At 34.2% G+C, this 15,235-nt stretch overlaps 2 protein-coding genes, 1 long non-coding RNA gene and 1 pseudogene across 4 annotated transcripts in view; all 4 read right to left on the bottom strand.

Moving 5' to 3' along the window:
• Window positions 1-15,235, bottom strand: part of LOC109715152 (chromatin remodeling protein EBS-like) — a 71,980-nt gene that overhangs the window by 19,115 nt on the left and 37,630 nt on the right. The window lies entirely within an intron of this gene.
• The window catches only part of LOC109715155 (salt stress-induced protein-like), a 68,577-nt gene that overhangs the window by 45,116 nt on the left and 8,226 nt on the right, over window positions 1-15,235 (bottom strand). The window lies entirely within an intron of this gene.
• The window catches only part of LOC109715156, a 34,717-nt gene that overhangs the window by 11,603 nt on the left and 7,879 nt on the right, over window positions 1-15,235 (bottom strand). The window lies entirely within an intron of this gene.
• Window positions 9,314-13,787, bottom strand: LOC109715154 (annotated as a pseudogene).

Below are 15,235 nucleotides of genomic sequence, written 5' to 3'. Positions count from 1 at the left end.
ATCTAGCTATATCATAAAAAGCGTATATTCCAAATTTGGGACTCGCGTCGACAGACCATTCCATTCCGGATGTCTCTGAGAAAATTATCCAGCCCCATTTATTTTTCTTTCCGTACGAACAAAATTTAATATAAGAATTTAAAAATAGAACTGACACCCAGCATAATGAATACGTATCAGTTTTCTATAAAAGATTACTGATGTGAAAATTCTAAAAATATAAATTTTTCTATTTAATTTCAAAAAGTAAGTTTTCTATAACAGATTACGGGTGTGAAATCCTAATAAAAGATATTTTTCATTTTATTTTTAAAAAATCTTTTTTAGTATTATCTATTTAATTTCAAAATATATATATCTTTTTAAGATAACGGATTTTTATTTTATTTAATATTTTCAAAAATCTTTATTTTCCTAACAGATTTTATTTTTCTTATTTAAGTTCAAAAGTAAATTTTTGCATTAAGAGATTATTGTTAATTATTTATCATTTAAAGATATATCTTTCTTAATAGCGTGTGATTTATTATTTTAAATTTTTTAGATACATATTGGCAAATCATATAATATGACCTAAAATATTAAAAAATAATTTAAAAAATTATAACTTTTTCTAATATATTATTATGTGCATTTGCACGTACATTTTCTTAGTATATATAGTATATATATATTATTTATTATATATATATATTATATATATTATATATATATTATATATATATATTATTATATATACAATAATTATTATACTATAAATATTATTATTATAGTTTTTTTTATAAATAAATATATTTAAAATATATTAAACAATAAGTTTTTTATAAATCTATCATCAAATTGTGGGAATAATATTATGATTATAAAAAACAAAAGAATAAATATTATTAATGGTGAGATAGTATGGCTTGAATAAAGAGCTAGCTTAAAGGTTAATTTATTGCGCCTAATACTTTTTGGATTTTTTAAAAATATTTTCACTTCAACTTTATTTGTTTAGAATAAATTTTACTCTCAACACTGATCTTGATTTCTTTATATAAAGTTAGTAAAATAAATGAAAGGTCTGTTAGTCGCCAACCAATTAATATATCTTACAAAAAAATTACATGTTGATCTCCATCTAAGAATTAATTATTTAGACCTGTAATAATTGAATCACAAAAAATTATTCAATGAACTCGGCCCTACTACGCTGCTAATATAAATTTCTACTAATGTAGGGTCACTTGGCTTTCTGTAATACCTTTTTTTTTTCCTTATTCCTTTCAGTCTTAATTAACTAGGTGCTTCGAATACGCAATGCATTGAAAAAATGAAACCGTGAAGATCGATAAATTTTGCAATTTTTTTTATTCAACCATAAATATGATAAAAATATAAAAATTGGTCGACCATGTTAGTATTTACAAAAATTCAGAAAAATAAAAATTTATTTTGATTTTTAATAATATAATAAATTTTCTGGAGATTAAGGATATAGTTTTGGATGGTATTAATTGGATAAAATATATGAATATTTGAAAATTTTCTAATTTTTTGGAGATGATGAACTCTTTCTCTATTTGGCATGTTTTGGTATTAAAGATCGCCTAAACACGAGTAAACAAATAGAGTTACAGTAAAAAAAAAAAAAAGATGAATATTCTTCTCCAATTTGGCAAATAAATGATGTCACAGAAAATAGATGTCACAGTAAATTGGCAACGCATGTCGTCCTTACACCTGGAAGGCCTTGGAATGCTTTTCTTGACATGTCACAATCATTATCCAACATGATAAATTCGCTTACTATTAATTGACGTTGGAATACATGTCACACTCATATCCAACATGATAAATTTCGCTACTTTAATTTACGTGGAATGCTTCTCTTGACATGTCACAACATATCCAACAGGATAAATTCGCTACTTAATTTGACGTGTGTTTGGCAGGTAATGGTTCCGTATTTGACGTGTACAGATTCTGCCGTCGAATTGTGTTTCACGCTCCAAACCTCGCCATCAATAGTATGTCACAATCATATCCAACATGGTAAATTCGCTACTTAATTTGACGTTCGAATGCTTCTCTTGACATGTCACAATCATATCCAACAGGATAAATTCGCTACTTAATTTGACATGTGTTTGGCAGGTAATGGTTCCGTATCTCCAAACCTTGCCGTCAAATAGTATTTTACATTCCAAATTAACCTGTTTGACGCAGATGTTTGTCCTGCAACGGATTCGTGCTTCACGCCCACCGAGCTGTGTTTCACGTCCCGAATCTCGCTGCCGAATGGTGGTTTACATTCCAATCTATTCGACAAGTGTTTGGCCTATAACAGATTCGGACTTCACGGCCCAAATCCCGCCACCAAGCCGTGTTTCACACCACAAACTTCACCGTCGAATGGCGTTTTTGTAACGACCTGACCTGCTAGCAATAATAACTCGTTGAGCCCAGCCACCAGCTCAAAATGCTTAAGCCCAGTTATTATTACTAGTGTCTAAGTCTCTTATATACCCAATCACACATCCATTTCTATCCGATGTGGGATTACAGACTCCCTCCGTTAAGGCCCTGACGTCCTCGTCAGTCCAATCACACACACAATCCAAGATCACCAGGCGATGTGAGACTCGCCTCACTAGCCTTGTTATCCAAACGCTGGCATAGCCGGTCACGTTGTCATACAAACTCCGACATAATCTATCACCTTGTCTTTCAAACCCTGGCTTAGCCGAGACTCGCCACACATTTCCGGCTGGTAATTGGCTCTGATATCTTTTTGGATTTAAAAGCTAATGTGGAAGTGCCCAAGTTTTTTTTTTTTTTAACCTCGACCCCAGTGACAACCATAAGTACCACAGATACAGGGTATCCACTATTCACACGGACATAGTCTCCCCTATATTTGCATGGCGTCGCATAAGTATAAGATACAACCACAAGTATGAACATCTACATACAAACACCATTCACATACACCATTCATTTCATCACAGATATTCGTAAATCCACATCTATTAGTTTAAAATGTTTCCCACTCGGAAACTCATTTTGAAATACTAAAAATTACGAAAAACCAGTAAACCCTTTTTAAAACTATTTTCCACACGGAAACTTTTTCCTTTAAAATGCTACCACGAAGGGTAGAAAATAATTCCAATATTTTACATGAAAATCACGAGTGCTTTAATTAACTTCACAAAGCCATAAACATTTATTTAAGTGAAACCACTAAACCATAAAGAGTCTAAGTTAATTATTCAGAAATAGTTTTAAAAAGAAAAAAAGACAGAGGAATAAAAAAAAGAGGGAGAGAAAGAAATAAAAATAGAGATGGCTTATGAGATCATCCATGCACCAGGTGCATGGATAAAATTTAAATTTTGAAAATATCTCATGCACCGGATTGCGAAAAAAATAATACGTACGGGTATATAAAATAGCATATTAGTCTATTCCCTTTTATATATTTACAAAATGCCCCACCTTAATCATATAATATTTTTATTAAGGTGTAATATGATCAAAGNTGCATGGCGTCGCATAAGTATAAGATACAACCACAAGTATGAACATCTACATACAAACACCATTCACATACACCATTCATTTCATCACAGATATTCGTAAATCCACATCTATTAGTTTAAAATGTTTCCCACTCGGAAACTCATTTTGAAATACTAAAAATTACGAAAAACCAGTAAACCCTTTTTAAAACTATTTTCCACACGGAAACTTTTTCCTTTAAAATGCTACCACGAAGGGTAGAAAATAATTCCAATATTTTACATGAAAATCACGAGTGCTTTAATTAACTTCACAAAGCCATAAACATTTATTTAAGTGAAACCACTAAACCATAAAGAGTCTAAGTTAATTATTCAGAAATAGTAAAGGTAGTGACTAAACCAATGGACCGGGTCGAAAGCACTACGACCACTAATCACGCGCCTCACGTACCATTCCGACTCGGATCAGTAATGTCACCTGAAATGAGGGTGGGAGGTGAGAATATGTACACATGTCTTCCCTTCCAGTGGGTACCGCAAGCCTTGTTTGAGTAAAAAAAAAATAAAGTGACATCTATATATAAGAATAAAATTAGAGAATAATTAGACTAGGAATCCTAGTTCATTCGAAATCAAAAAAATAAAAAAAATAATAAAAAATAATAAAAAAAAGGAAATAAAAAAAGAGAAGGAAAGAATTTTTTTAAAAAAAAAGAGAAAAAAAGAAGAGAAAGGAAAAAAAAATTTTGATTGAATATCTAATTTCTTATAAGAGGTGGAGAATAATAAGTTTTCTTTGGAGAAACTTATTTTGAATTAGTTCTAAAAAAAAAAAAGATTCTTGGATCCCTATTAATTGGTCCAAGTTGTAGAATAAAAAAAAGAGAGAGAATTCTCTTTTCAGCAAGAAAAAAGAAAGAAAAAAAAAGGGGAGTTTATATACTCCCTACCTCTCACTCTCACTTTATCAATCTTTCTCACTCTCTCACTCTCTCTCTCGGTTGACAGTGGAGGGGTGCCATGTGCACCCCTCTCCAATCCGTACACACACAAAAAAAAGAAAAAAAAAGAAAAGGTTTTGACTCTAACGACGACGCGACGACGACGACGACGACTTCGACAACGGCAACTACGACGATTTCTACAACAACAGGAGATACGCATGCGTACGCGTAGCGTAAGTGTGATTTTTTTTGTTGGTTTGATCAACCCGACCATCTTCGTGATAGGTTTCGAACCGATCAAATCTAACATCAAATCGTCACTTCCGCCGTGCGTATGTATTATTAATCTCCAAGCCGTGCGGCCATTTTCGCGATAGGCTCGACATGGTCAAAATAATTGATCGAACCGGAGGTTTTATTACGTAAGCCGTGCGGTCATCTTCGTGATAGGCTCGACATGAGTATAAAAAAAAATCGTGCTGCCATCTTCGCGATAGGCTCGACATGGTCAAAATAATTGATCGAACCGGAGGTTTTATTACGTAAGCCCTGCGGCCATCTTCGTGATAGGCTCGACATGGGTATTAAAAAAATCATGCGGCCATCTTCGCGATAGGCTCGACACGATTAAACTCTGCGTACTTGAACAAAACGTGATAAAATAATAATAATAATAATAATAATAAATAAACGGGTTCTGTTTCGATTCGCCATTCTCGTTCGATCCGATTGTATGACTCGACGTGATCAACTTCGTTTATTTAGACAAAACAAAAAAAAAAGAAAAGAAAAGAAAAAAAAAGAGGAGAGCAACCCCCTCTCTCTCTCTCTCTCTCTGTTTCTCAGTGTCGTACAGAGAGTGAGTTGGGTTGCAACTCTTTCCCTCTCTCTCTCTCAGACTTCAAAAATAAAAAAAGAAAAGAAAGGGGAAACACAACAAGTAAAAAAAAAAAAGGAAAAAAAAAAGGAAAAGAAAAAGAATCAACAGAAAAGAAAAGAAAAGAAAAGAAAAGAAAAGAAAAGAAGAAAAGAACAAAAAAAAAAAGAAGAGTTTTTATTTCTCTCAGTCAAAAAAGAAAAAAAAAAAAAAAACCTGAGGAGTTGGGTTTGAATTATTTTGAAAATGGCCCAATAAACAATTTCATAAGCAGTCAAAAAAAATAATAATACAGAGCACACATGTAAATTCGGATCCAAAGCCCAGAATATTAAAGCCCAAAATCCGACTCAGCCCACATACAGAATTGGGCCCGGAACATATAAAATCCAAGATCTATTTCAGTCCACCTGCAGATTTGGGTCCAAGGCCCAAAACGTGTAAAGTCCGAAACTAATCCAAATCCACATACAGATTCGGGTCCATGGCCCAGACCCTATAAAGCCCGAAACAATCTTAACCCACATGCAGATTTGGGTCCAAAAGAAATAAAAAATTCATATGAATAGATTTCTTAACCCAAAATCCAAAGATCCAAAATCCAAAGTCTACGAATAAAATTCCAAAAATCCAAAAGCCCACAAATAAAAATCCCAAAAATCCAAAGTCCACAAATAAAATAACAAAGATCCCAAAATCCACAAATAAAATTCCAAAAATTCCAAAGCCCACAAATAAAAATCTCAAAAATCTCAAAGCCCACAAATAAAAATCCCAAAAATTCAAAGTCCACAAATAAAATCACAAAGATTCCAAAGCCCAAAAACAAAATCCTAAAGATCCAAAGCCCACAAATAAAGATCCAAAACCCAAAGATTCAAAATCGAAAGTCCATAAATAAAACCCAATCAAATCTACCAAACCTATGTCATCCAAATACCTCCAACCCAAACCGAATTCATGGGCTTTCCAAATGGGCCATTTATTATGAATTAATTCTATGAATTAATTTCCTGGGCTTTCCAAATGCCTCTCTATCATGAATTAATTCGATAAATTAATCTCATGGGTTTGCCAAATAGGCCCTTTATCACGGATTAATTCTATGAATTAATTTTATGAGCCCTCCTTGTCATAGATTAATTTCATGAATTAATGGGCCCTCCAAATGGCTCCTTATCATGAATTAATTCAATGGGCTCTCCAAATGGCCCCTATCATGAATTAATTTCATCAATTAATTCAATGGACTTTACAAACGGGCTCCTAGCATGAATTAATTTCATGAATAAGCTTCATGAACATCTCGATTTCAAACGATCGAAACGTCGCTAAACTAAACCCAAATTTCAACCGACCGTAAAGTCGTCAAACTAAACAACCCACATTCAAACGACCGAAAAGTCGTTAAACTAAACCCAAATTTCAAACGACCGAAAAGTCGTTAACTAAACCCAAATCCAAACGACCGAAAAGTCGTTAAACTAAACTCAAATTTTCTGAACCATGAACCAAGTCCGTACACCAAATCCATGAACCATATCCAAGTTTATGAACCAAGTCCATACACCAAACCCATGAACCATATCCAAGTTCATGAACCAAATCCATACACCAAATCCATGAACCATATCCAAGTTCATGAACTAAGTCCATACACCAAATCTATGAACCATATCCAAGTTCATGAACCAAGTCCATACACCAAATTCATGAACCATATCCAAATTCATGAACCAAATCTCATGAGCCAATACTAAAATCTCATGAACCAATACCCAAATCTCATCGTGAACCTTTTTTTTACTCTGGCACATATGCCTAGAGTAAAAATTAAATATCGACTACCTCTAATACATATACTTAGGGCTATGTCAATCGCCTTGGCACATATAACTAAGGCGAAACATCTCCAAATCGACAGAGTTCTAAGCCATATACTTAGAATTCAGTCAAATGATATCAACTTTATTCGAACTCTAACATATATACTTAGAGTTCATCCGATTAGCCCTAGCATACCTAGGGTCTAGTCAGCCTTTTGCTCTAGCACAAATACCTAGAGTGGAAGTCAAATCATGCTCGACTAGCCCTAATACATATACTTAGGGTCTAGTCAATCTTTTGCTCTAATATATATATCTAGAGTGAAACCCATACCCGATCGAGCACTAATACATATACTTGGAGTTCATGTGAATCAAATCTGACTACCCCTAATACATATACTTAGGGCTTAGTCAGATCTTCATTCTAGCACATATAACTAGAGTGAAAACATATCAAACGCGGTTAATCCTGATACATATACTCAGGAATTAGCCACTCTTCACTTTCGGGTAATTCGACCCACCTCAATACATACACTTGAGGTCAGGTCACATCTCCACTTTGGAAAATACAACCAAGGTGAATCTAATCGGACTCTAAGACATATACTTAGAGCCAATTAGACTCTAATACATAGGGTCTAATATCGACTAGGTCTTGACACATATACTTAGGACCTAGTCAATTTCAAATTCAACTGAATCCTAATACATATACTTAGAATTCAATAAATCAAAACTTCTTCGCTAGATTGGACATTTAGTCTGATAAAATTCATGTATAGTGGGGAAATGCCCCTGCTTAAGCAATGTAAACGGCAAATCATATCAATAAAATTTTATTTGCCTGTTTTGTCTCTTTTATTATCAACATTTATATTTGGTCTCTTAATCGAGGGTTCCTTAACACCGAAAGTGTGGGGTAATTAACAACAGATTCTTGAGTCTGTTGGAAGCCATGAACCTATAATCCTGATTTCAAAATAAAACATAAATAAATTTAACCTCTACCATGAATGACCACTCGCCTTAAAAACAACCTACGGCGGGGCCGGCTCGTTCACGGCAGACAACCGACGAAGGCGATGAGTACTCACCGGCAGAAAAAGATCATCAAAATCATAGGTAGATATCACAATATAGTAGCTAATATGCGAAAGAAAAGGGTACAGTAATAGAACATGTAACTACCGCGACTGTAAAATAGAACAGAATGCATACATAAATATCATAACTACAGTAGCAATGATGCATGGGTAAACAACAGTATATAGGAATATAACTAGCCGCTACTATAATACAGAACAAAGTACAAGTATGCGTCAACCGGACGATCAATCCCAAAATACCCAATCCAGAAGCTGCCATATTGGTCCGAAGACCGCAGGCTATGCCACTACCGCTCTAGCAGAGATGTGACCCGAGCAAATNATATCATAACTACAGTAGCAATGATGCATGGGTAAACAACAGTATATAGGAATATAACTAGCCGCTACTGTAATACAGAACAAAGTACAAGTATGCATCAACCGAACGATCAGTCCCAAAAATATCAAATCAGAAACCTGGCATGACGGTCCGCAGACCTCAAGCTTATGCCACTGCCACTCTACCTGTATATAACCCAGTTCTGACAGCTGGGCTCACGGGCTGCATATAACCCAATTTTGAATGCTGGGCTCACGGGCTAGCACATCCAACCACTTTTCCGGAAAAGAACACCTGGTCGTGATGGATTAGATCACTGATGTTCATAAAATGCGAACGAGTATGTGGCGATCTATGTTGATATGTTCAATAACCAACCGTCGGCAACTAACCGACAACTCAACATCCTTCCGAAGGTATACAAGTATCGACCACTCAATGTCAACTAACATATATGCACAAAAATCGACAAATAGATCACAATACGAGATACAAGAAACCGACCGACTAGGTCACAAGAATGTCAGGTCATAGATTAATGTAATCTATAATCATTCGTCGGCAACTAGCCGACAATCCTACCCCTCAGGGTATACCGACCTCATAGGTCATCAAACAATAGAAGTCACAGAACTGATTAATGAAAGAATTAAGAGCTTTACGGAGAGAAAGCTGCACTATGTAATTCTTTTTGGATGAACAAAGATAAATGTCACCACCAAGTTAGCTAAAAAATATTAGTGGACACATTCTGAAGTATTCTTACAACGTAATAGAGAGAACGCAAGAAAGGGCACTCTTTTATCATATGACTAAAGAAAAGGAAAAGTAGCCAACAACTATGTCGATCATGGACCATAATAAGAAAATCTTCTCAAGCAATGTCTATTTTCCCAAACCTTTTAACTATAGACAAATAACTATATACAAATGTCAATCTAAATCAACACTTCCAATCAGCTCCAAAGTTGTCCCAAATCAATCATGTTATACAGCCCTGGACAACTTCAATTAAAGATTCATAGTCCATTACGTTATACCAAGTCAATAACAATAGCTTAATCATGAAGTAGGTCGGCGCGAGTAATTACAAGTTCCCAGATTGCATAGCAGTGTATCCTCTTTTATCCAGATTAAGTAGAGAAGCATGCAATTAGACCAACAACTTGTTCAGCATGTCTCTTTTGTTTCCTCAAGGAGCATGTGCTAATTGCTTCATAAGAGTATGACAACATATCTACATCCGCCTAGCATATTCAGCTTCTAAGTCACTCTTCCTGGAACATGATAAATCACCTCGTAGGCAGAATACAATACCCTAAAAAATCATGGTTATGAGGATCATATAATGAACTAAAATCAAACTTTTACTTGCAGTTACAAAAGGAAATTCTTGTACCACACAAGTTATCACTGGATAATTTGTTCCAATATTTAAACAGGTTCGCAGTTTTATAATTTAGGACGAAGTCCCTATATAAAGTGCTCTAAACATAAAAATAGTCAAGACAGTGCCAAGAGCTAACAAATTTTGAATTTGGAATCATCTCAAAGGCACAGGTAAACCGACAAGCAGAATGATGTTGAATCCCAGAGAAATAAGGAAAAGCACTGCCAAAAAAATTAAATGCAAATCACCTCTTTGACAGTCTTTTAATCCTTTATAGGGTTCTCAGCAGCAGCATCAATGACATGAACAAGTAGCCGAGTCCTCCTTAGATGTCTCAGGAAATTTCGACCAAGACCCAGCAACGCAATATGTATGTTGCTTTGATGTAAACAGTTATCTTAGAATGAAAGTAACATAAAACACTGTAGATGTAGCAATACCTTGCCCAAATGAGCACCTTCAATTAGACTAGGCAAATCAGCTAATGTTGCTTCTGAGGAATATTTCAATTCCCCTAAATTAGGGTCTCCATCAAGACGTCCAAGATTTGGCATTAAAGTTGTGAATGGATAGTCAGCAATATCTGGTTTCGCAAGTGTTAGAGCTGCAAGAAGGTTGACTTTCCAGCATTTGGAAGTCCCTGAAAAGGCAAAGAAGACCTCTTCACTAATATAAAATATTATTTGCAATTTAACGTAAACATTATTTTCTTTCTATGTTAAGAGGGTGTTTAATAAAGAATCAATGAAACGAAATAAAATTAAGGTATATGTCTCAACCTAATCTATATAGGGTAATCCATGCCAAAGCTTATCAAGATACAGTTCATTTTATCACATTAGGTATAGATTATAGACATAAATATAAGTTGGCATGTATTCATGCGAATTAACGACCTTTTTACCTTGCAAACTGTACTATCCCTCCCGCTAAACTATTCTACACAATTGCATACAACAAATTATCTTTAAATTTGCTCTTGCTTCCTAATCTCTCAAGCCTATGATATATATAGATCTTTATAGGGCATCTCAAGTAGTTCAGGAAGGTCACCCATACCATAGAAAATCGAAGGTTACAAAAACAATTAATGTTATTCCAGGTTGAGATATGAGACACATGATGACAAACAAGCTGACCTTATCATTTTCATCTCGCATTACATTAGTGGATAGAGCCATTAATTTTTTCCTTTTGTGTTCAGGCATTTCTAGCAAGCTTATCTGCGAAAAGAAGATAAGAAAAGAACATATTACAGAACATAGCCAATAAAATAATGCAATAAAAACATACTGTAAATGATGTTTATGCTACACTCTGGTTATGAATAGCAGGCTATATAGTTCCATTGGGTAATTATATCCTCCATCTATATCCATTCATCATTTTATATTTGTACATATGTCATATGAATTTCTTTTGTGCTGATGTTATATGATGATGTTTCTCAAGCCATAGAAAAAGGCATAAAATTCGAATTCTTTGTGTTATCTCCTGCACAAAGTTTCATCTTTGTTCATATTATATAGACTAGTCAAGCACCATGACATCCACAGGCTTTCAATATAGTTTTTCCAACATGAAGTGATGGTACAAAGCTGATCCAACATAAATCTTGTCTAATGACATAACAAAAATAAAATAGTATTGAGTTTCATCCTATGGATACATTCTAGATTTTAGTTGAATTTGTCACTTGCTTTTCAGAACATTTTGCTACCATGCTAATTAATGCATCGAACATATACGCAGGTCATGTCTCTTCCAGAGGCCTGAAATGTAAAATTTTACAGTTGTTCAAACTTCAGATAAATGAGTTCAAGCTATCGACAATTTTTAACTGTTAAAGCTATCGAGTTTAGATTCATGGATTGATTTGAATTCCCTTCTCAAATTTTATTAATTTACTACTCATATATCGTAAATGGCAGGAGTCTGAGGATTAATAAAACTTTTGCCCTCAATTTATCCTTGAACTTTGCAGCTTCTCTAGTCCTTAGATTTTGATGTTAATATGTTATTTAATGAGTCAATCTCCCACCAGCATGATGTGTTTCCTAAATATATCTAGGACTAGCAATACAAAATACAAACAAATACGAGTTGAAGCCTATTCAGTATGCATGAAAATTTTTATCGTAATCAGACAGATATTTATGTTTCAGATAAACCGAAGCGGATTGGTTTATATTATACCTCTTAACCTACAAGATACAAAAGAAACCTCATTTTCTGCATGTATCAACATAAGATGCTACTTACCCCACCTTGTCCGCTATAGCGACCACAATTTCATCACCTGGATGAGCTAAATCAACACGAAATTTTCCTTTTTTCCGCTTCACAACAGTGCCTGTCATGTTTTCAAACATTCAAGGAACTAGATCCTATTCTTCTTATCTTCGAGTAATCAGTTATAATGGTAAGCCTTCCATGGATAGCATTTTAAAATCCACAGAATATGAGGAACTGAGTGATGGCGAGATCATGCATAAGAACATATTCACCAGTTTTGGCATATTTTAAACAAAAGACAGCAGAAGCCATGATGAGAGAAAAAGTAATAGAGGAAATTTTAGTCCAGTCGTCTAACAAAAAATGGTTACGTAATCTACAAACCTACAGGCACAGGTATTCGTAGTGCTGGTGCGGCAAATCCATCATGCAATTGGGAGGTCAAAGTGCCCATGGCATCCACATTTCCTCCTCGCTTCGCACTATAACGCCTCTTCTTGTGAAACTCCAGAAGAGATTCTAGGCCCTCGTTGTTTTTCCGAAAAATGAACCATGGAAAAAAGAAAAGATTTAAATAAATAAAAAGAAAGTAGAAAATGGTGAGCATGAGAATTTATTAGGGGTGCAATTTCCCTATCCCTTTTTTTATCTGGTATTTTTTTTTTGACTATATATTCTTTACTAGCGAGAAAAGAAATATATAGTACAATAGATAATAATTTTCAGAGATAAAAGGATTCATACTTTCCGGATATCTACGGGTACCTGGTTAATTACGCCCTCTTTATTACATTCAAGCCACCTCCGATTAAGCTTGTCAAATCAAAATATCATTTTCTAAATTAATTACTAGATTACTAATAAAATAGAAAGGAACATAAAAATTTAGCAAGGCTACTAGTAGTAACTCGTATTATAGTAGAGTTCGGAACGTTTGGTTAGCCTACAATCAACAAACAATCCCTTAATTTATTTATGTTTTGCAGAATTGGATGTTTACAATATATACATTTTCCAGCTAGGAACTAAGCAACAAAATATTACACTAACTAGGCTGACTTGTGTGTATGTCTGTGTATATATATATAGAGTTTGACCGGACTACTATCGGTAGTAAACTGCTCGGTTTACTACCGATTTGTTTTTGATGATAGAGCTTCCAAATCGACGATCGGCACCGTTGAACATGATCTAAACCATTTAAATTATCTAGAAATCAAATTTCATGATTTTTTGGCATTACTAACTAAACGATCAAAGAGTCACAAAATCTATAATTTTAATGGCCGATATGATGCGTTTGCTCGTTTAATGGTATAAAATAGTTCAAATCAACTAAATTTTTATTAAAAAATTCTTTAAACTATTTAAAATAAGATCTGGACTCTAGATCTTAAATATAAAAATTGTATCATCACTTTTTGAAGGATTTTCATTTTCGGCTATTCATTTTTCTGCTCACTTGATGGACAACGAGAACAATATCGAAAATATGTGAAATTTGAATTCCGATAGTTTAAATAGTTAGATCATATTTAACGGTGCCGATCATCAATTTGGAAGCTCTATCATCGAAAATAAATTAGTAGTAAATCGAGCCGTTACTACCGATAGTATTCTAGCAAAACTCTCTCTCTCCTCTCTCTCTCTCTCTACTATATATATATATATATATATAAGTATATATATGGGTTTGTGTAAAAAAACTTAGAAATTTAAATACAAATACACTATATAATGTGATTTGATAGAGTATGAAAGAGAAAATTTATGTTTGAGGGTTATTCCTGTATATGCTCATTTATTAAAAGATTTAAAATATGACATGGTATTCTTAAAAAGCACAAGTAAACTATGAATTATTAAGCTCTCATAAACTCACAAACAATGCTAACTCATACTCAAATATATATATATATAATATATATATATATATATATATATATTATATATATATATATATATTATATATAGAGTGCGGCTAGGATGCTTATGGAAACACGAAGGGGCTCCGTCTTCCAAGTTATTTTTCGATGTTCGCGACTTTCGAATTGACGATCGCTTCGTTAACTTGATCTAAAGTATTTGAAGTATCTAGAAAATAAATTTTGCCGATTTTCGATATCGTTTGCCTAGTGATCGAAATGGCTCAAAATCAACGGCTGAAAATAAAAATTTACAAAATATGATAATATGACATTAAAATTTTTAGTTTCAAAGTTATTGATCTTGTTTTATATGGTATAAAGAATTTTCTATCAAAATTTCATATGATTTGGATATTTCTACACCGTTAAACTTGCAACCGGCTCACCACGGCTGTTAAAATTATTGATTTTGAACCCCTTCGATCACTAGGCAAATGATATCGAAAAATTGCAAAATTTATTTTTTAGGTATTTCAAATACTCTAGATCAACTCTAACGGAGCCGATCGGCGATTCGAAAGTCCGAACATCGAAAATAACTTGAAAGCACGGAGGCCTCCGTGCTTCCATAAGCATACCAACACAACTCATATATATAGTATTTTAAGAAAAAGTTTCAAAGCTTTATCAAAAGAAACATTTCACGCTGTTCTTCAAAATGCACAAATCATAAGTGGATGTTTAAAATAGAATTAATACCCATTCAACATTTAATTAGGAGTACAGATTTGTGCATTAAAAAGAAAAGAAAGAGGAGCTGCTTCCTGAAACAGCAGGGGGTGGTCGATGGACTTCGACCTCGGCGGCGGCAGCGTCGGCTTGGGTGGCTACGGCGGCAGACACGACGGCGGCTGTGGACGCAACGAGACCGGCGTCGGCTTGGGTGGTGAGGCCGGCGACTTGAGCGGCGTCGACTTGCGCAACGTCGGCAGCTGAAGCCGAGCTCTTTTCCCCTTTTTTTTATTCTTTTAACGCTTCTTCTCCTCCTCCTCCTCCTTTTTCCACTTCTTCTTTTATCTCTTGTTACTCCTCCTCCCTCTCTCGATTACTTTCTTTCTTCCTATTTTTCTTTTTTTTTTTTTTTTTTTTTTT

This window comes from Ananas comosus, linkage group 9 (assembly GCF_001540865.1).
Source record: "Ananas comosus cultivar F153 linkage group 9, ASM154086v1, whole genome shotgun sequence".
Lineage (NCBI taxonomy): Eukaryota > Viridiplantae > Streptophyta > Magnoliopsida > Poales > Bromeliaceae > Ananas > Ananas comosus.
This window is presented reverse-complemented; position numbering and strand designations above follow the sequence as displayed.